This window comes from Lissotriton vulgaris, chromosome 2_1 (genome assembly GCF_964263255.1).
Source record: "Lissotriton vulgaris chromosome 2_1, aLisVul1.2, whole genome shotgun sequence".
Classification (NCBI taxonomy): Eukaryota; Metazoa; Chordata; class Amphibia; order Caudata; family Salamandridae; genus Lissotriton; species Lissotriton vulgaris.
The window spans coordinates 922,190,207-922,213,000 of record NC_141687.1 but is presented as its reverse complement, the minus strand read 5'-3'; positions in this window follow the sequence as shown (position 1 = coordinate 922,213,000).

Here is a 22,794-nt window from a genome sequence, read left to right as displayed (position 1 = left end):
GCCATCTTATTTTTCACTCTATTGCTATTGTTCTGGGCTTGCTTTTCAATCCTCCCTCTATCTTTTCAAGAAACTTTTTAAAAATCTTTTTCACTTATTATCTATCTCTGTTTTACTGATTCTATATTTTGAGGTTTTTTTCTACTTTATGTTTGTTTTTCACTACTTTTTCACTCTTTTTCTATTACCTGCTGTTTCATTTCTTTTACTTACTATTTTAATTCCTACATTTTCTTCCCCCACCTACCCAGAGCCATAGCAGAGGGCCACAAGGCTCGTAGCAGTAGCCAGAGCACCAACACAGGGTACAGGCACGGGCCTTATTTGGGGAGGCGGAGGTGGCCACACTGTGTTTTTTGTGTGCAGCACCACCTCCCCTTCACCCTGACAGCAGGCGGCAGGCCTAGGTCCGGGTACAGGCTCCGGGAGCATCGGCAGCAGTGGGAAAAGGTGTGCTGGTCAGTGTTTCACTGCTCTGGTATCCGACGCACCAATAACCAGCTGACTCACCAGTGGTCCGATATTCTGGACGGAGAGCAGGACCTGCTGGACCTGCTAGGAGTGGAGGTCCTGGGCTTGGTGAGTAGCTATTTAATATTACTACTTTGTGTTCTTCTGCGCTGTGTTATATATTGCAAATATATATTTTTTTTCCGACCAACAAGATTGCTGCTGAATTACGGTTAGAAATCTTCTGTGATTGTTGTGACACAGGTACTCAGCGCTACTAATCTTACTTGTTTGAAACTTTGCACTCTCTTGGCCTGATTAGGTAGGAGTTTACTTTAGAGAACTCACGTTAGGTAATGCTAGAGGGACTCTAGTTCTTCCTTTGTCCTCCTGCCAAAAAGAAGAAATAGTGGTGGATTGATAGGTTTAGTTACTTATTAGTATTAGTTGGCTATTTTTAACTCCATGGCTGCTAAGGCAATTTCCCTCCTGTGCTGGGAATTGCTATTTTACTTGTTTTATGACGAGCTGGGCTCGTCATCAGTGTACGAGGAGGCTACACCATGACGAGCCCAACTCGTCATGAGCGTGGAAGGGGTTAAGTGGTCTGCATGACGCATCCTCTGTCATGTCACGTGCTGCTGAGTGCTGCTTACCCCAGTACTTAGTAGAACCTTTTGCAGTTTGTTTAGTGAGTGTTAATAGGCTTATCATCACTAGCAGAACATCAGCAGCAATCAACTAACAATTTGGTGTATGCAAAAATGTATGCATGTGTCCTCCATCTATGCATTTTTGAGGACTAAAATAAATGGAAATACAGACTTTCTAAACAATCGGCCCGTCTGGATTAGGTGGGCTAGGTCAGGTGGTACTTAGGCTTACTAGACAGTCCGTGAATCTTGCAATACTACTAGTCGATCAGATTAGATAGGTCAATTTTATTGCAATTGTTGTCCACAAAAATGTTTTGGATTGTATTTAATAATATTGTATTTGTTTCACACCAAACATTAATGTTTGGCTCTTTCTTTAATAAATCTTACATGATCAGCACCCAGGGGCAAGAATACGGGGTCCGAGTCGGCGAAACCAGGGCAGGGCAAGGACCACTCCTCTACCGAGGGCTCTGCTGCTGACCCCAGTAGGTCCTCCAGTGGTTAATATTAATAATTATATTTCCCTAATTTTTCCTGCACCTTATTTTTTCTGAACTATTATTTTGATTTCCTACTTATATTTTTTACAAATTCTTCTTTGATCTAGACTACTGTTTCTAAGTTCTTGTTATCCCTGCCTCTAACTGCCTCTGCTGTGACTCTCTATACTACTATTATCAGTCTGTCTGTAGCTAAGCTTGCCCAGTTGGCCACTCTTTATTTGAAAGGTTTTAAATAAAACTCAGATTCACCAATAGCTCTAGCCATTGAGTCCAGTCCTTTGGGTTGTCCTCTTCTACTACTTCTAGTCTTCTTAATCGTGAGGCTTTCTGACAATTCCCACCAACAAAATGCCAAACCAGATTTTACTATTTTTCATAGGATAGGACATACTACTACTGTTGTAGGAATTCTGCACATACAGAACTTTGCACAAGAAAACAGTACGTTGGTGATGGGAGGTTGGACCTTCCTCACACCTCAATCAGAACCCACCAAAATCCCGTGACTGACTACTTATAGTGTCTCATTAGCTCTCCGAATTCCCCCCAAGTTACCCCATGAGTAGACAACCCAAAACATAACAATCCCGACTTCTCAGTTGCGGAAGCAATGCACACCTTTTCGCTCACTCACTCGTGTAAATCCACACAAAATACCACTGAGTCTATGTAAGTTCAAAAGGTTTATTTTCAACTGACCAGCTCTGTATGTTATTCTGTAATGCAGCACCAACAGCAAAATGCATAAGATTAAAACAATAAACATTGTTACATTTAGTTACATTTACAACTACAAGTTCATAGAAGACAAAAGGCGAAATCATGATAACTGAACAGTGGTGGAAGAACCAGCCTCCCCTTGGTAGGAATATAGTTTATATTAAATGGAGATCTTTGAGCAAATTCTGGGAACCCCTCACCTTAGAAGAATCTCTGCAAAGCTCTGGTTCGTAGAAGGGAATCTTCCATCTGTTATGAGAAAAATGGTGCGCATTAGTGTATTGCAAGCATTTCTCAGTCATGCCAAAAGGTGTAGCATTTTTATGGATAAGCAATATGGACTAACACCAGAACTCCATAACAAAGTGGCTTATTTTTTGACCTTGTACGCAGCCCTCGGACAGTAGCAGTATGAGCTCATGTGGGCTCAAAGGTATCTTACACAGCAAACTGCGAGGTAAGGTGCGCAAAAATAAAAGACACATAGTTAAAATGATTGGACGACTTGGTCTAACTTAGCAAAGACTAGAATGAACCTAGGGACCATATAAGACTACTAGTGTCTACTGTGCTACCTTATTTGTACTAGTGATGTATGTTGAATATGTATGTATTCACTTTTTTTTCAATCTTGCTAGTGAAAAATAGGGGGAGGTGTATATGGCATCTAAAAAATAAGTAATGTTTTTTCTAGGTGCACTACCGACCACCAGTTCCGGGGCCAGCGGCGAAGGCTTTGTGACCGCTGAGGGAGGAGATGCAGCAGTTGCAGGAGGAACTGCAGGGGATGAGCCAGCAGCAGTGGCAGATGGTGGTAAGTTATATTCCTAATCCTTACTTATTGACATTACACTCACTGCAAGGGTACTGTATACTGTACTGTTGGGACTTATTAAGTGAGAAGTTGTTGTGAACGGTTGAAGAAGACACCCTTTACTTAGCATTAGCAATAGCATTAGCGGCAGGAGTGTTGAGTAACCAATGGCCTCTTCTTTCTGACTTCAACTAAGCTGAGAAAGTGTTATGGAAAAGACTAAAAGTCAGATCAGATGACCTTGATGGATGGTTTGAATGAAAAGAAGGGTGGAAGGAGGAAGGACAGGCAAGATTTAATATTTATGACTGGCAAAGAAGGATATGTGGGATGCATGCATGCATAGGTGGCTGAAAGGAATCAGATTCATGGGTGGTTGAATGCCTGAAACTTTCACAAATGTTAGAGGTCGAGGAAGTGGGAGGATAAATACATACCACAACTGTTATGTACTGTGCTTGCTAGTGCTACCTAGCCACTAGGTGTAGAATTAATTTGTCTTAGTGCTTTGCTAAGAGTATATATTACAATAGTCTTGTTTTTTCTTTTTGATATAGTTACTCCTTGCAAAGGGAATCCAGGCCGGAAGGAGTTGGCAGCCAAGGCCCGGCGCTGGAAGCTGGAGGCCATACAAATGGAATACCGGTGGCTGGTGGTTCTGGCAGAGGAGGAGGAGGAGGAGGCAGTAGCAGCTGCAGCCTCCTCTAATGCACCCAGCTACACTCCTCCAGTGTTACGGCGCCACCGTCTGGCAGCCGCCCGCCGCCGCACTTCATTTAATAGCACTGCTGCCGCCCACTGTGGATGCAATTTCCGCGCATTGAAGCGCTGCGTATTTGTTTCCTGGGGAGGTGAGCCCACCGATGAACAGACCCTCTTGATTGCCCCTTTTTTTTGCTTCTTTTGGTGGGTGGGAATCGGGTGTTGAGGTTTTCACTTTATTTGGAAAATTGGACCTTTAATTTGTTGGACTTTTTCGTTCCACACATTGGTTGTGGTTAGGGACCACGCCGACGACACTCAGCTGATTCTCTCCCTCACCAACGACCCCGCCACCGCCAGAGCCAACCTACACGAAGGGATGACAGACGTAGCCGAGTGGATGACGACCAGCCGCCTGAAACTGAACTCAGACAAGACGGAAGTTCTCATCCTAGGCTCCTCACCCTCTGCCTGGGACGACTCCTGGTGGCCCCCCGCCCTGGGCAGCGCACCCAAACCAACAGACCACGCACGCAACCTGGGCTTCATCCTGGACTCCTCCCTCTCCATGACCAGACAAGTCAACGCCGTCTCCTCGTCTTGCTTCAATATCCTGCGCATGCTACGTAAGATCTTCCGGTGGATCCCCACCGAGACCAGGAAGACGGTCACCCAGGCCCTCGTCACCAGCCGACTTGACTACGGCAACGCCCTCTACGCCGGAACCACCGCCAAGCTCCAGAAGAGACTCCAGCGGATCCAGAACGCCTCAGCAAGACTCATCCTTGACATCCCCAGACACAGCCATATCTCCGGACACCTCAGAGACCTGCACTGGCTCCCGGTCAACAAGAGAATCACCTTCTGTCTCCTCACCCACGCTCACAACGCCCTACACAACCAAGGCCCAAGATACCTCAACAGCCGCCTCAACTTCTACACCCCCACCCGCCAGCTTCGATCGACCAGCCACGCCCTCGCCGCCGTCTCCCGCATCCAAAGAGCCACAACAGGAGAAAGGTCATTCTCCTACCTTGCCGCCAAGACTTGGAACTCCCTCCCGACCCACCTCCGCCTGACCCAAGACCACCTCGCCTTCAGGAAGCAGCTCAAGACCTGGCTGTTCGAGCAGTAGCGGACCCCCCCCCCCTCCCGAGCGCCTTGAGACCCTCCGGGTGAGTAGTGCGCTATATAAATGTTTTGATTGATTGATTGATAGGGAGAGGGGTGGGTCAGGTGTTGTTGTGGGATTTGTTTACATGGTTTATATTTGTTAGGGGATAAAATTATATATTTAAACTTTACATACAATGTTGTTAATGTTTTGTGGGTGAGGTTACTGTTTGACATCACACTGTTTCCTTGCTGGTGCAGGGCCACAGCCAGTGTTTGATTTAAATAACTGGCTGACTTTTTAAGACACAAATAGATAGATGCGTTAGCCCTCACTGAGTGACTTGTCCTACTAGTACTGTCAACCTCTCCTCCTAGTCTATGCATTCTGCAACTAGACTCAAAGGGGTGTGTGAAATTGAATTAATGAAAACATTTACATTATTAATTATGCCTATCCCAAACTTCTTCTCTTACCTGTGCTTGATGTTTAACCCCTTCCATGCTCATGACGGAACGGTTCCGTCATGAGCGTCGGTTGAGCTGTGCTCATGACAGAACCGTTCCGTCATGAGCCCATAGGCTCATTAGAACCCTCAGCACAGCGCGAAAATTCGCGCCGTGCTGAAGGGGTTAACTTATGCAAAAGCAACAGTTGATGGACAGAATGCAGAACAATGTCATACACTTACCCCAGTACAGAGATCTGAGTTAAATCCATCATTCTTTTGCTTTCAATGCCACCCCACTTTAGACCTGGACGAATGTAAATCAGTCTTCTTGACCCTGGGCCTCATGGGAACACCCCAGCCCGAACTGTTCCCATGTGGCACAGGGTCAAGGCTGATATGCATATGGCCAGGTCTAAACTGGGGTGGCATGGTGAGCAAAAGAATGATGGATTTAACTCAGATCTCTGTACTGGGGTGAATGTTTTGATTTGTTCTGCATTCAGTCCATCAATTGTATGTCTCTTGCTTTCTCTCCCTAAGTGCGCCAGGTATGCCCAGACGCGGGTCCTGGGCTCACTGTGCCACTGGAAGCAAGCTATCCTGGCTGAAGAGGGGTGAAACCCCGAAACCGGTCCAAGGATGCTTGTTTCCGGTCCATGGAGGGCGTGGCTTGGCAGTTCAGGCTGGACTGTTCTCATGAGGCGCAGGGTCAAGACTGATTTGCATATGGCCAGGCCGAAACCGGGGTGGCATGGTGAGCAAAGGAATGATGGATATAACTCAGATCTCTTGACTGTGGGTGAATGTTGCATGGTGATGATGGCTTTCTTTCCCAACATGCTATGGTTGTGGTGGTCTTAGTAATAGACACTGGCAGTAGCATTTACAAAAAAAGAAAATGAGATAGTCAGTCACCTGAGAGAGTCTGTGGGAGGAGTCGTAGAACGAAGTGCAGTATAGAACTTACCGCAAAACAAAAATATGCCAACATACAATAAAACATAATAGTGGCGGGGATAGCCTTGTATATAGAGTTACAAACTCTAGTTGTATCAAGTCACTCAGCTAGGCCTACAGTACACTCGACACAGCGTAACCGTTAGTGCTGTGTAGGAGGATGACAACCAATCGAATGCCGACAATTAATGCTGATGAATTAGATTCCTTTGGTAAAAAAATTACCTCCTCATATATTGCTCATGGGTGGGCAAGCAGAAGAAGATCCTCGCCCTGCCTTGAAATTGAATTAGTGTTGCTTTTGCCACATCCGCCCCAGCAAGTGTGTGATAAATTCTGATGTACATTTTATTTAGTCACACCTCAATAAGTCACACAGCCCAGGGAAAGAGGGTTAGGGTTTGATGAATGGTTGAAAAGGGGGGTTTGGGGAAAGGTTTGATAAAGAAAAACAGTACGCATGGACAACAAAACTTGGCAGATGACCATATCCATTAATCTGTTAGGGGAGAAAAACGAAATGCAAGCATGATGATGAAAACTTGATGGTTAATGATAAGTAGTACTTACTAACTACTACTAGACAATTAGATAGTACATGGCAGCAGTGTATTATGCAATTTGCCTTGCAAGTCTGCCCTCCGAGAGACCCGAATTACATACAGTATCTGTTCTGTTGTACTGGTCCGGGCTTACTATTAAAGATAGCATAGAAAATTCAAAAATAGCTGTAGGGATGAATTGAATTATAAGCAGAGAGCAAACATAATGATAACAACAATAATAACAACAACACACAGTAGTAATGATTAAAGACAAAAAAATGAATCAAATTATTTAAAAGATTATGAAAGTTGATACTGTTACTGTCTGTTATCCTGGTCAAAATGGGGAGTTGCATCTCGGCATTACTCTTGGTTCTCCGTCCCATGGACGCTCCAGCCATCAATCTTTGGTGACGCCACTGCCTGCCTGGCAGATGTAGATTCATCGGTAAGGCAAGTGTGAGTTGTTTTTCCAAGTATATCACAGGGTAAGGGCTGGCCTGTAATTGTAGATGGAAAAACAAAAGGGATATTGAAATGTCAAGTAGAAAAAAGCATAAATTATGGTGGAGTGCAATAAGAACACTTTCAGAGGCTACATGGATACATCATGTGTACTCAAGTCTGTTTCCAGCATTAACCTCTAACAACAACAAGAAAAAGCAGGCCCAAAATGGCACCCGTGACCCATCCTCCATTTAGAGTAAATTTTTTGACAGAGGCAGACAAAGCACATACACAGCAACAAAGCATTTTACAAATTAGGTTACTAAATCAATGCACCACTGTCAGTCATACCCTCACACTCTACTCCACCACTACACAGACATGTAGGTCTGCAGTGGTTGTTGTTGACTTGTTTACCTTTTATGCCACTCATGAAACTCCCTGAGTAGCATTCGCCCTTCACATAACATACTCATTGATTGGTCTGTACTGCTCAGATGGTCAAGCATGTAATAAGTTGAGTTCCAACATGTTGCCACCTCCTGGATGAGTACTTTGACTGGCATTCTATAGTCAAGTTGAATGATTCTCATCTGCTTCCGGGCTTTAAAAGAATAGCTGAAATGAGTGCATATTCTGTGGCAGGTGGTCAGTAAGTTGTTGACTATGGGTTCTTTTTTCAGAAAGTCTTGAACAATAATGTTACTGCAGTGTGCCAAACACGGGACTCTGAAATAGGCACCAACCTCCATGGCCTTAAGTACATTACTGCCATTATCCGTGGCAACAAAACCAATATTAAGCCCTATTGGGTGCAGACATTCAAAGACCTTGCTGTTAAACTCTTCCAAAATGTTTGCAGCAGTATGAGATTTCTCCATGGCAAACATGGCTACAGTTGCATGTTTCCGAGTAGCATTAAAAATCTCAGCTGTGTCAACAGCACCTACTTAGGATAGCCTTTCTCTAATCACCACAAAAGAGACCCATTGTGCAGTGATGCACATGTAATCAGTGGCTTGGCAACTGGTCCACATGGCTGTTGTCAGGTGGATATTGTGAACAGCACTCTGTTGCAAGCTTGTCCAACCAATTCCAGCACATCGTGATGTAGTGTTGGAACAGCAACTCTGGTGAAATAGGACCGGCTGGGAACCTTCCATTTAGGGCATATTGCTGACTCAAATTCAAGGAAATCCACCCCTTCCACAAATGAAAAAGGGAGAAAGTCCAGCGCTAACATTTTAGCCAGCTTTGCATTATACCACCATGCCGTTGGGTGTTTGCGTTGGTATTGCCTCTCCGACCTAAGCATTTCTGTCAATTGTAGCCTGGAATTATTTCCTTTGTGGTGCAGCTGTCTTCTTGAACCCAGTTAGGCTCAACGGCGACACACTTTTTCTCATTGCAGTACTCGGTTGCCTTGGTGTCTCAGCCTAACTCTGAGTATGACTCTTCTTACTACAGTGCCACTGAGATGTTGCTGAGGATGTGGGCGGTACCACTACACTGCTGGGTACCGGGCTAGAAATGTCTACTTCTTGTTGACCTTTCTCCGCGATCATATCTTCCCCTACGTCTTCATCCCCAACAACAGTAATCAGTTCAGTTTGACTTTTTTCTAAGTGAAGTAGGTAAGCCTTCCACTTGATACTGTGGTGTTTTTTTAGATGACTTGTTTGGCCTCCAGCTCCATAGTTTGTACAAAGCTTACCCCGCCTAACAGCCTGCCAACAAATTGAGCATATAGCAATGTTCACCTCCTTACTGCTAACCCAAGAAAAGAAGACCCAAACTGGGGAGGAAAACTTTCTGGCGCAGCTGGAGGTGCCACTTTCAATACCAGATGAACTGGAGGGTGTGCCTGGAATTTGACCCTGTGCATTTACACTATCCCTACCTACTGAGGTGGTGGTTGAGCTGTATTTAGGTCCCTGCCGGGCCTTTGCAAAGCAAATATGGAAGCTGGAGGTCTTGTTGGTTTTAAGTCAAAGTATAATTCCCTTTGGGCGAATTACCATAGAAAGACTAGTTCTTACAAACAGAACATATGAAAACACACCATTTCAGAACAAGTAAACAACAAGGAAGCAATATAAGCAATATAAAAATAACTAGTGAAAACAATATAATAAAAGAAAATCTAGACAATTTATTAATATACACTATATTTCGTTAAAAAATGGGAAACATACAGGACGGAACACTATAAAATAAATAAATCCAATATTCCAATAAAAAAGGAAGTACAGGTAAAGGACTAAATTCAAACAATAATTCAGAATTTTCCTCAATTTCTTGACCCAGTATTACTCCTTGTGCATCGACGCGTTTCGGTGGTAAGTGAAAAATTAGACCACCTTCATCAGGACAATTGTAATGATAGTTTCCCAATAGTTCTCGATCATTAAGTATCGTTTAGATTATAATAAGGGGGAATCAGCCTCCTTCCCAGTCAGAAAAGATACTCGTCCAGCGAGATATCTTCTCAGATTAATAAATATAGTATAGTCCTCCTATTAATCATGCAGATAATTGGGGGAAAGCAATGCTGGTATATTGTATGATTTCTGAACCTCGCACCTGACAGCATAAATATAGATGTGTAGTGCTATAGATCTCAACACGCGGTATCAATTAGTCATATGTATACAATTTCAAAGATTACATTGTAAGTAAGCAGTCCCAGGGATAAGGAACCCTTGTATATTGTGTGGTTTCTGAAACCCGTATCAGACAATGTAGATTTAGATATGTAGTACTATAAATCTCCCAGGAGTAAGGAACCCGCAATAATTCAGGCGTGCATTCCCTATTGGCGCTAAAATGCAAGCGTCCCGCGTGTCGGCACCTTCAACTCAGCAACGGCTGAGTTGGTGTTACCTGTGACGGTGGTGTCTGTGCTACATCCCTTGCAACGATTTTGGATAGTCTAATAATGCTGATCTCCGTCTCCTCTGGGCCGGGAGTGATGTTCGAGATGACTGGCTCGTCATCATCATCACCCCCCTCGTCTACATCTACCTCCATAACTCTAAGGCTTTGCTGGAACCTTCCTTTTCACTAACCTTTTCTTGTGACGTGCATCCCTCAGGCTGAGCTGGTGGCTTCCAAGTGGCATCTAGATTATCAGAAGCGGGCTTAAAGAAGAAGTTGATGGACTAACCCTCCTTTTTCTAGTTGGGGGTCTGGAAGACAATTGATCTTCTGAAACAGTGACTTGCTCCTCTTCGTCTGCAAAACGCTTGATTTCCCGTATTGCCCCTACTTCAGGTGGAACAACTACCATTGTGGGCTATGTTTATGGCTGGGTTTGCGGCTGTGGTTGCGTCTGTGGTTCCAGCTGTGGTTGCGGCTGTGGTTGCAGCTGCGGTTGCGGCTGTGGTTGCAGCTGTTGTTGCGGCTGTGGTTGCAGCTGTGGTTGCGACCGCTGTTGCCCACTTATCTGCTGAGTTTCCACCTGCGAGTGCGTTGATTGGGTACTACTTTGCGATAATTGACATTTCAACTTGACTGCTTGTTGGTAGACTGGCTACTTCTGCCACACTCATGGGCTTGGGCCTAGGTTGGTGGGTTGGGCCGGCTGATGCGGAGGTGCTGCTCTCAGCTTGGTCCCCGCCGGGCACCGCTGTTGCAGGCGTAAGTGCCCAAAAAACACAGATCCCACCACAACAAGAAACTGAAGACAGACAATGCAGGCCTATGGCCAAAAGCAAACTGCCTGACTTCAAACTGGCCTCCAGCCTTATGGCCAGGCTCACCACAACAAGAAACTGAAGACAGACAACGCAGGCCTATGGCAAAAAGCACACTGCCTAGCTTCAAAGTGGCCTCCAGCCTCATGGCCAGGCCCACAACAACAAGAAACGGAAGACAGACAATGCAGGCCAATGGAAAAAAGCACACTGGGAGGCTTAAAAATGACCGCCAGCGTCATGGCCAGGCTAACAACAACAAGAAGCCTGGGCCACAAAGGAAACACATGCAGGCCTATATGGCAAAAGCAGCACACTTATAACTCCCAACAGAATTGGCCACCAGCCACATGAACACTCACAAATCACAAACAACATGCATGAGGACTGGAAACCAATGTATGGAAAACAAGCCTATAATAGCCAGGCAAAGGCTATTGCTAAACCACACTGCTTTGCCTGTAATGCAATAAAATGCAAAAACAAAATCCACAGGGCTAAACTAGGTTTGCAACACACCACACACAACTAAGGCATTTATTTAACACTCACACAAAAACTGAACTACAACCAAAAATAAACATTTTGCAATTCAATCCAACGCCATACATGCCCTAAATGTTGTTTGAAATAAATAAATACATCACACAGCAAAGGAACAGTGACTAGCTCTGGGCCTACTGGCTACCCACAGCATTTTTTTTTATTTTAAATAATGAAAAGTACCAAAATTGTAGCTGCAGCAACTGCAATGCCCCAATCAAACAACACCTACTTACTTGTAAAATCTCAAATCCAAAAGTCCTCAAATCAGCAAACACAAAGAGTGATCCTTCCAGCTCAAATCCAAATGAAAAATGAATAGGAGATGGACAAAGCACTGGGAGGAGCCTGCTGGACAGAAAGTAGGAGACTCTGTGGCACTTTCTCCCCCTCCCCCTAACAAATTTGATAAAAAAAGGACAGCCAAATATCATTCTGAGGAGTTTTTTTTCATCCAAATCATCATTTTATAGAAGGTCTTATTCTGCTCGAGATATTATTCTTCTCCAGATTGAAAAACTGGCGTGTTCGGGATCGCAAGCTTCACCAACATTCCACCAGATATCCGATGGTGCACCCGAATGACGTGTTAGCGATCGCAATCTCTCTCACGGTGCAGAATGGCTCGGAGAATGACGTGTTTACGACCGCACACTCTTGCAGTGTCCAATGGCTCCCTCTCCCCCCAAAAAATTTGACAAAAATAGGACAGCCAAATATCAATCTAAGGAGTTTTTTTCATTCAAATCATCATTTTATAGAAGGTTTTATTCTGCTTGAGATATTCTTCTTCTCCCGATTGAAAATGTTGTGTGTTTGGGATCGCGAGCTTCAACAACATGCTGCCGGATGTCCGACGGAGCACCTGAATGACGTGTTCACGATTGCAAACTCTTGCGGTGTAGCTTGGTACGGGGAATGACGTGTTTGTGAATGCAAACTCTTGCGGGATCGAGCAGCCGGCTACCAAAATCTCGTGGCGCACGTGAACGGATTGGAAAACTAGTTGGCGAACGCAGGAATCCTGGTAAGTTGCTCTCGCTCATGCTAGAACGCATTTTTAAAGCACGAGCAAGAAAATAATTCCGCTACGCCACAGATCGCAGAATTGTTGGCAATTTTGCATTCTATGCGGAAAGCGAAATTACCTAAATTCTGCAAATTCCGCAAGCGGAGCAGAATTTGACGCCCAGGCCTAATTCTGATCTTTGTTTTGCCAATGATCACTTTGGATTCCTCCAAGGCGATCTTTTCAAAAGCAGCTAGTTTGGCTCCAATGGAGGAAGTAACCTCCGGATCCTCCATAGAAAGCCTCCAATGTGCCTCTTTCCTAAATTTGGCATACAGTCAGTTCATCATTTCCTGGAAAAATAGGGAGATATTTGTGCATATGCTCTGAGTTGCTGGGATGGTTTGTTGAGCCAATCCTGGGCTGAGAAAATTTTTCACTATACAAAACATGGTCCAAATTAAAAAAAGAGTGCTCAAAGAGTCATAAATAACAGCAAGAGTAAGAGCACATAAAAACAGTACAGTCCTCCTGGGAGGTTACTGAAGTCCAAAACAAGAGACTACAAAGCTTATTCACCAATCAAAAGCTGGCATTTACTAGGAAAAATAAGAAGAGCCAATTGAATAGTGGACCGGTGCTTAAAGCACATATTCTAGGAATGGCATGCCTCAAAGAGACAGCGCATGCACTGCCTAGGTGAGATCTAAAAAGGGGAATGGTGTATGAGAGATAAGAGAGCCACTGGATAGCACCACTCTACATCGTCACTCTACTGGGTATTGTCATCTACTCTGGTTGTAGTAAATCATCTAAAGGTAAGAATTCACATTTATTATCATAACTTTATGAACATTCAAAACAAACTATATTATTTTATATACCTCCAGAATGTCTCTATAGCTCACGCTTTTGTGATATTGGTGAACTCTAATTTCCATGTACTGAAAATATACTATTAAAATTTTCCATTTTGTTTGTAGACAGCACTTGAAAACAGGAACACATTTCAGATGTTCAATCAGCCTATGTCACCTCAAAAAGCGCCATTTTTTCAGCATTTGAAATACTCTCCACGAGTGATGCCAATTACATGAACATAACCAAGATACTCTCTAATCTCACTTTAGCAGTATATTCTAGGCACTGGTTGGGAGCACTCCTGCAGGCAGGAAAACAGAACACATAAAGCTCCTGCCCGGAGGGAGCATGCAAAAAACAACTACTCCCTCCAGGCAGGAGTAATTTCAGGAGCAATCCCAGCTCTAGCACTACGGAGGACGCTGGCTGGCATCATGGGGGCCCTGGAGCACCCCCTGCTATCCCCAAAGTGATGGTTGGTGTGAGCCCTGGGGACCACCCACCTATAATTAGTGTAGACCCCGGTGGATGAGCTCCCTGGGGCCTAATAAGTCTTGAGAAGAGGCCCCTCCCATTTTTTATTATATGTGGCTCCAGGGGATGGAGCCCCCGGTATAAGAAGGCTCTAGAAGTAAGGCCACATGCCACATCCCCTTGATTATAACATGATATCTCTAGGGACGGGGTCAACACAGCCTGATATGGCTAGTGGAGGGGGGGCCTTGCCCTTTTTTAATTATATTTGGCTCTGGGATGTTCGGTTTCCGGGCCCCATTAGACATGGGGAGGGGGCTTCATGCCCCCTCACCTCAGAATTTGGCCTGAAAGGGAGAGGTCTCCGGGTCCTGTTAAGGGATGGGGGGGCAAACAACTTCATGCCCTTTTTATTCAAATTTGGTCTTGGGTGATTGGGTCCCAGGGGCCAATTGAGGCTTGTGGAGAGGGGCTGCATGTTCCCTGTCCTTAAATTTATATGTCTTGGCCCCGGGGGCTGGGGTACCCAGGACCCGAAGACTTACTGTATGCCATGTGCACCAAAGGCTGAATGTGTATGAGGTTGTCAGCCTGCTGGAGGTTTGGGCACTGGGCCTGGCAGCAGGCCAAGCCCTGTAGCCAAACTCCTTCTGCACACTGCCAAAATGGCGTTGGCTGCCTGCAGGGAGTTGGACACAGGGCCTGGCTGCAAGTTGGTCCCTGTGGTCAACCTAAAACCATGCATGACCGAAGGCCGTGCTCGGCACGGGGTTGACTGAGAGTGGGGGTTTGGTTGCAGTTCCTGGCAAAACCCTGCAGTCAACCCATGGAGGGGTTGGCTTTCTATATAGTAATAGAATATTACTTTATGTTACAAACAGACAAGAAATCACTGGAAAAAAATGTTAGCGTAATCTTATAGTTAGGATAAAGTTTCTATAACAACGTACCGCTTTAAACTAAAACAAACACAGAGATAGACCGATTTTACTTATAGTTATCTCAAATAAATAAAACTTGTGCCCTAAAGTAATTACCCCACATAGTACATCACTCATGACATCTTGTATGACATCATTGATAATTTCACTGCAACATTTGCAATTAAATTATTGATGAGAAAACTGAGCCTGATGGGGGGCAAAAGTTATAGACCTAATTTTTGTAAAAAAAAGAACCGGAAATCCTTCAAGGAGAAGGCTTAACAATGTAATATATACAAATATATATATATTTACCTTGAACTTGCTTTTATGCTTTCAAAAAGGTATTAGTAATGATGTTCTGGACTATATGGAAACTTACACTAAATATCCTGAAATTGGTGACCAATGTTTCCCACCATTGCAAGATTTCTGTGGCTTCAAGGGACATGAAGGGGGAGATTTACAAACATTTTGCGCTGGGTTAGCGTCACTTAGGTGCAAAATGTGTTTTGCTACTTACTTCCCAGTGCAAAACTGGAAAGCACCCTCAAAGTAGCGCAAAGCAGTGCGAGGCACTGCTTTGCGTTACATGTCATAGGCGCTTTACATGGTTGGAACACGGGTGCTCCCATGCAACCACCCATGCCTTTTGAGGCAAAACTATATTTACAAAGATTTGAAGACATGGTATTGGGCCAAAGGTTATTGCCCCTTTAACCTCATAAGTGCTGCGCCCAGTCCAACGGCCGACGGCACCACTACCTCGGGAGTGCTGCCGTCGGCCGTTGGACATTCCAACTGCACCTGCGCAATGGAACGTTCAGCACTGGAGCTGGACGTTCCATAGCTGCTAAGGTGTTAAAGGAGGCGCTAACAGGAGAAATGCTTTCATTTCTCCGTACTTTTCTGACTTTGCATGCATGCGGCACTCTGCAGCATGCATTCAAAGCGGCAAAAGCATTCTAATCTTGTATTTTGTACAAGAAGGGTATCCTTCCTGTACAAAACCTGTGATGGACTCCTGCAGACACCCTAGCACTATGGAACTGAAGTGTGTGCATGGCACAGGGCCGTTGAAATCAGCATGAGGGCTTGGGGAAGGGGAGGAGAGAGCCATATCTCTGAAGATATGGCGCTCTCCTGCTCTCTGCTGTCGCGCAATGCAGAGCAGCCTCGCGGGGGCTGTGCTCCACAGTCTGTATTTTTTGTAAATTTCCCCTGTATTTTTTCATTTTGAGCTCAGGCATCTGTGTGTAGTGCATCCTTTTGAGATGAGGAACAATTCTCCCAGCAGTGCTAACATTCTGGGTGCATCACCTTATTCACTGTAATTAAGACACTACTCATAAATTCAGAGTATTGCTCAGCAGACTAACAAACTCAGGAAGGTAAATACTTGTCACAGATCATGCCACTTTTTTAATCTGAGGGTCAATTCTAAAGTAGTGGGCGACTCAGCTATTCGATTTTAATGAGGAGTTGAATTTCTTAAGTTTGTTGTGAATCAATGGGTTTTGTGAAAGGCAAATACCTTGTTCGACAACAGTTTTCATCACCAACAATTCTCTGAGCGCATCTTGCCTATTGGCCATTCTAGGGACACACTAATCGTATTAGAGATTAATCCATTCACAAATAAATCTAACTAAGTGGGTCAGTAGGATGGCATAAGGACCGCCACGGCCATCCGTGCAGCGGCGATCCGTCCACCATCAAAAGTAGATTGGCGGATGGATCCACACATCGACCGTGGCAGACGCAAAGACCGTCCGTCACGGGACCGTCACAAGCAATCATACAGATTGCCTGGCGGACGGTCCAGATAGCAGGCACAATCCACCAAATTAGGATGCTGGCTACAGCCGGCCTTTCCATGGCAGCAATACCTCCATGAAAAGGCTGGTGGGGATTTTTTACAGGGCCCCGTTGTGGGTCCCCATGTGTTGGGGGGAGGTGTGTGCGCACTGGGGGGTACCCATGGTACCCCCCTACATTTCACAGCACTAAGTGGCAGGCACTGTATGGTGCCTACTACGTGGTGCAGGGAAATGCATGTCCTGCCTTTTCGGCATCGCGGTGGGTGGTGCAGTCAGCGGCAACCGTCACAATGTTAAATGGCACGATGTGACAGCAATGGTGGTGGTTGCATCCTAATTTGGTATGCGGGACCGCCGCATGCATGGCGGACAGTCCCTGTCACCACCATGATGGCGTACGGACTCCAGTCTTCGGCCTTCCTAATAAGCCCCTTAGTTCCAATAGATTTTGAGAACAGTGGAGTCTGCTTGCTTCGTCAGGTTCTTTATTTGTGGCTGGAGTGCCTCTCATCCGCTTTGCCCTAACCAAATCCACATTTCTATTTCTTAAAATAAATTTCCTTTCACACACACTCTTTGATCACCACTCCATTTACATTTTCATCTATTCTGCCTTTCTCTTCTCCCTCTCAACTTCCAACATATGGGTTGTCCGTTCTTCATTTCTCCTGCCATTCTCCTTGATTTTCAGAGTGTCTGCCGTCATGAACCCACCTGGCGCTTTTTGATAAGGTGATTGGTTATCAATGTCTCCTGTGCCGTTTTCATTAATATTTCATTATGTTTTGTACTTAATTAGTAATTGTATAGTGCTTTGTTGTCAATTATGTGGCTCAATAGCAATGTGTAGTCTTTGTGCGAACTAGGTGCAATTTGGAGCTCCTATGTGCAGCTGAACTGATTGTGTGACTTTATGCAAGTTGCAAGCAGTGTGAATGGTTATTCGTGCACATGGTTCTAGAGCTGCCTATATTGAAAGCATTGGTGTTGCATATGACATGGTGGAATTTGTTGCAAACATATTGCAACTAGATGCTGCGCGTATGTGAGCTTGTGTTGTAAAGAAGAGTGCGGTGGATATGTTGACATTTAATTTCATATGAAATAGCTTAATTTAAGATTAAGCTAATGTTGCCTCATCATCCGTGTTTTATTTTTTAATCGTGAACTGTGTAGCTGTTGCATGACTTAATCTGATACCCTTCCAGATTTTTAGTCAAGGGTTTTAACTTTTCACAGGTATTTTCTCCCATACTTCTAACATTTACTTTTTAGGACGTGCCTAGATCAGATTACCCGCATATTGTAACAAAGGAATCTCGAACAAAAGATGTACACCGCACAGAACAGCGTGTTTGAGCTCTACTTGACTCCTTATGAATTAAAGGAAGTGAGGATGCAATTGGAGAGGGGACACATAAACGGCACTAGACCAGATACTGTGTTACCGTGTGGCATCTTTACATGTGGTGTATTTAATCCTAAAGGGATAAATATTTTTCCTGGAATTACTCAAATGACTGGCCTGCCAGATTCAGCGACAGATCTCCAGGTTCTATGACCTGTAAATTAGTCACTGTGCCACATGCCCTCCCTTCTGCACCCAGCCATAGTACTATAACACTTTCTCCTGTCCTGCTACTGTTGAGGCATTTATGATGGTTCTTAAACATCTATTGCTTCAGTTAAATGTAAAAGCATCAAGTGATGTTGTCCCGCCATTAACATGGAGTTTCTGAATGTGTAATTGAGGAGTGACTACATAGGGGTAGATTTCAGAACATGACAACACCTATAAAGAAATGTAATTGTACCCTTTGTGGTGCTCATCAAGTTTACTGTTGTCACTGTCAAAACTCATTTTTGTAAAATTAATGTTGATAGTAGTACTGATTGGATAATACCCATATTTCGTCTGTGATCCCTTGCACGCAGTAATTAATTGCCAATTGGATATGGTATATCAGGGTTTAATCATGCAAATGAAAGTAACAAAAACAACATTTAAAAGAAAACAAAATCGTATTTCCAATAAACGTAAAAGTATTTAGCATTTAGCCCAGTGCCCAGGAAAGTTGGAGCCAGGGAAAATTCAAAGAATCTATACCAGAATTTCTGTCGTTGTCTTAGCTGAAACAACTTCCTCTTCAAATAATATGCTTCAAATTAAAATGTTATGTTTAGTTTAAAAGCCACACATCTGATCTTGAAGGTTTACATTTTAAACATAATACTACAGTTCCACTAACACAGGGAAGATAGTATGCAAAAATGATATCCATCAGTACCTGATTTACATGCAAAATACACACCACATTTTATTCAAAAGCATGCCTGGAAAGAGTTCAAAGGGACTCACCAAATGAAATCTACACTGTGCATCAACACACCACCGACCAGTTGTATCCCGAGGTCCAATATACTAACCAACCGGGGCACAGGCGGGGCAAATGTCGTCAATTAAATGATCTGTTATGAAAATAAAACATTAGTTCACTTTATTTTCCTCTGCGTGTCAGGAAACGACCTTAAAACCACTCTCTGAAGTACTCCATTTTTTGGCCTGGAAAGATTTTATTATGTTTTTGGAGAGACAGAACAGCGGAATATTACAGAACCCTTATGCGCAAAATGTCCCATGGTCCAAATTCTCTCTAGATCTTGTTGATCATCTTTGAAAAGAAACTGGCAGGCACTCCAAGCTGAAAGTGTCATAGGAGATAAAATACTGTCAGGCAAAAAAGAAAACAACATCCTTGAAGATCGTACCATACGGAAAGACAAGTTTTCAGATCAACTCAAACTCGATACCAACGTAATCTACCTCAAGAGCACACAAGCTCGGGGGCGTGGTCAAGATGGCGGCCTGAGCAGTCGCAACCGGCGGAGGCTCCTCGTCCTAAACCCCCCAGGTGATATTTTTGCGGCATTTTCCCACCTCTACCGATGAATTTGTGCTGCGGGGGGCGATCCGGCACTGAGCCTGACCTGATTTACGCTGGTCGGGGGCAGGGAGACGATCCAGCGGGCGCTGAACACCCATACAAGCAGCCGGAAGAATCGGCACCGCGGAGCCGCCCAGTGTGGCAAAGAGGCGGAAACCCCGCATCGGGACGGGCTAGAGCCCACGCCTGAGAGCAGACCCGGGCAGACTCAGGGGCTTGGCGGAGACCGGGGCCGGCGAGCTGGAAGAGCCGACACAGCGGCCGGCGGAGTAGGCGGCGGTGCCAACCAGCGAGTAGCAGCACCGGAGGCCGGGACCGGGACAACCGGTGCAGCCCAGCACCCTGCCGGGACATAGAGGTGAGGCGTGGGCGGCCGAAACTGCTGAGGGAAGCAACTCAGGGGGTGGCCATCGAGCCCCCAGAGCAGGTGAGGCCCGACCGCTAACGGTGGGCCGCGATAGCCAGCACAGCGGCCCGCGGAGGGGACGGCGGCGCCAGCCGGTGAGCAGTAGCGCCAGGGGCCGGGTCCGGGACGTCCGGTGCAGCCCAGCACCAGCCCAGGACACAGAGGTGAGGCGAGGGCAGCCAGAACAAGTGTGAGAGGCGACCCGGGGGGTGGCCAGCGAGCCCCCAGAGCAGGCAAGACCCGACCGCCGACCGCGGTGCTCGGCAATGCCTGGAGGTGGAGAGACGAGTGTCAAGCCTAGGGCGGGAGGCAGGAGGCAGCAGAGGCCCCGGAGACCGCAACTGCAGAGCGGGAACGAGGAACACACAACGGTTACCCTAGCGGCAGGCCCGAATGTGCGGCCCTCCCAAGGAGAGAAGCTGACAGTGAGGCACGTAGAAGGCCCAGGCCACATACCCCGCAGGGGAAGAGTTTGTAGGCCGCAGCGGCCCTCACAGCGCTGCCGGATAGCGGACCAACAGGGGACAACGAAGCGACGAGGCCGGGTGAACTGAGCGAGGCGCAGCAGTCCTCGGGGGGCACACGTCGAGCCCCCGGCAGCAAACGCTGAAGCGGCTGCGGCCCGTGGGGCGCGCTAAAAATCACCAGGTCAGTGGCGCCGCGTGCGAGTGCGGCGATACAGACGGACAGGAGAACCTCCCCTCAGATCCCCGGGATAACGCTGCGTCCCCAACGAACGGCCGACGCCCGTGAGGTCACCACTGCCCGATTGCAGACCAGCTGCAGGTCTGTGCAGGCGAGGGGGCTGCTCTTCGACGGCGGACCACCCAACATGGCCTCCACGAACCGCCGGGGAGGGCGCACCATCCCTGAGATGCTCTCCAAAGGATCACAGAAAGGGGAGAAGAGCCCCGACAAGCCGGTGCCACAGGCTCAACCACAAGACAAAGTGGAGAGGCCCCAGCAACAAAATCGTTCATGGAAAGACTGTTCACATCTCTGAGGGAGGACATTCAAACCCTGAGGCAAGATATGGCGGGAGGCTATAAAGAACTACGGCGAGACATAGACGACATAGGGGAAAGGGTGGCAGCAGTCGAAAACTCGAAGCAGACCAAGAGCGGGGAGGTGGAACTCCTACAACAGGAAATCATCAGGCTCCACGAACAGCAACTGGACCTTCAGACACACACAGAGGACCTGGAGAACCGCTCCAGACGCAACAACATACGAGTCCACAACGTACCACCTAAAGCGGAAGGAGGGGACATTACAGCATACTTGCAAGATCTGTTCCACGAAATATTAGGGGAAAATGAGGATTTTGACATTCGTATAGACAGGGCCCATAGGGTGGGCCTGGCGTGCCGATCGCCTGCCCCCCCCGCCGGACATTCTGGCTTTCCTGCCAGACTATCCCCTCAAGGAACGTATCTTGAAGGCGGCTCGTCAACAGAAGCCCATCACCTTCAGGGATCACGCACCGGAGCTTTTCCAAGACCTGTCTGCGATAACCCTGCAAAAAAGGCGGGCATTCAAGAAGGCGACTACCTTCCTAAGGGACAATGGGGTCCCATACTCCTGGGGCCACCCCTTTAGACTGATCTTCAAGTGGATGGGGACCCTCCACCAGCTCAGATCACTTAAAGACACGTGCAAAGTTTTGGGCATCCCATATGAGGAAGACGCTCCGGAGGACGAATCAGGCCGACGGTCCTCCCAACCGAGCTCCTCACAACGGATGAGCGACGAATGGCAACAAGTGAGACGCAGACGCTTGCCCAAGAAGGGGTTCAGACCGGATCCCGAGACCATGGCGCACGAACACGAAGCAGCTATATTGGTGGTTTCTAAGGACACTAACGCCGGACTTTGAGCACAGTGGAGAGGAAGGGCACCATAGCCTCTCGGTAGAACTGCCCGGGGGGGGGGGCGGGATGGGGGGCCTCAGGCTCGCCAAGGACACGCTTTCCCACTACCAGACAATGAACCACAGGCCTGGACTGCTGTTGGAGAGGCCTGGGACAATGTTCACCAGTTGGGGTTTCACAGTTGGGGTTGGGGCAGGGGGGTGGTGTGGGTGGAGGGGAGACCAGGGTCTCGGTGTGTTCGATTTGACCAGGCGGGGCACAGGAGGATATGGGGCTGCGCTAGGCCAAGACATCAGCAGGTATCGCACCCATTACCCAATGGTTGAGGGGCTCGTCCAAATTCTCACCCTTAACGTAAAGGGGCTCAACAACCCAGTTAAAAGGAGGGCACTCATCTCTTTCTTGGAAAATTCAGGGGCGGACATATGTCTTCTCCAAGAGACTCATTTGCTGGCCAAAGATTGGCATCGTATGAAATCTAGGGCCTTCCCGCACCAATACTACTCCTCCACCAATGAGAAAAAGGCGGGGGTGGCCCTCCTAGTGGCGAAGCATTTTAAGGGACGACTAGGGGACAAAGTGACGGAAACCAAGGACAGGCTACTGGTCCACACAGTGCAGATTGGCGATATGACGTTCACAGTGGGGTCACTCTATGCACCTAACTCCAAGCAAGAGGCCTTCCTCAAGGGGGCGCTCTCCGAGGCACTGACTGTGGACACCAGACACATATTACTAGGGGGAGACCTGAACTTGGTCATGAACAATGAAGTGGATAGATCGGGGCGACGATTTGGGGACACAGGGGCCCTCTCTACGGCCGGGGCACATTGGCTTGCAGATAGGGGGTTGGTTGATATATGGCGCGTGAAACATCACACGGCT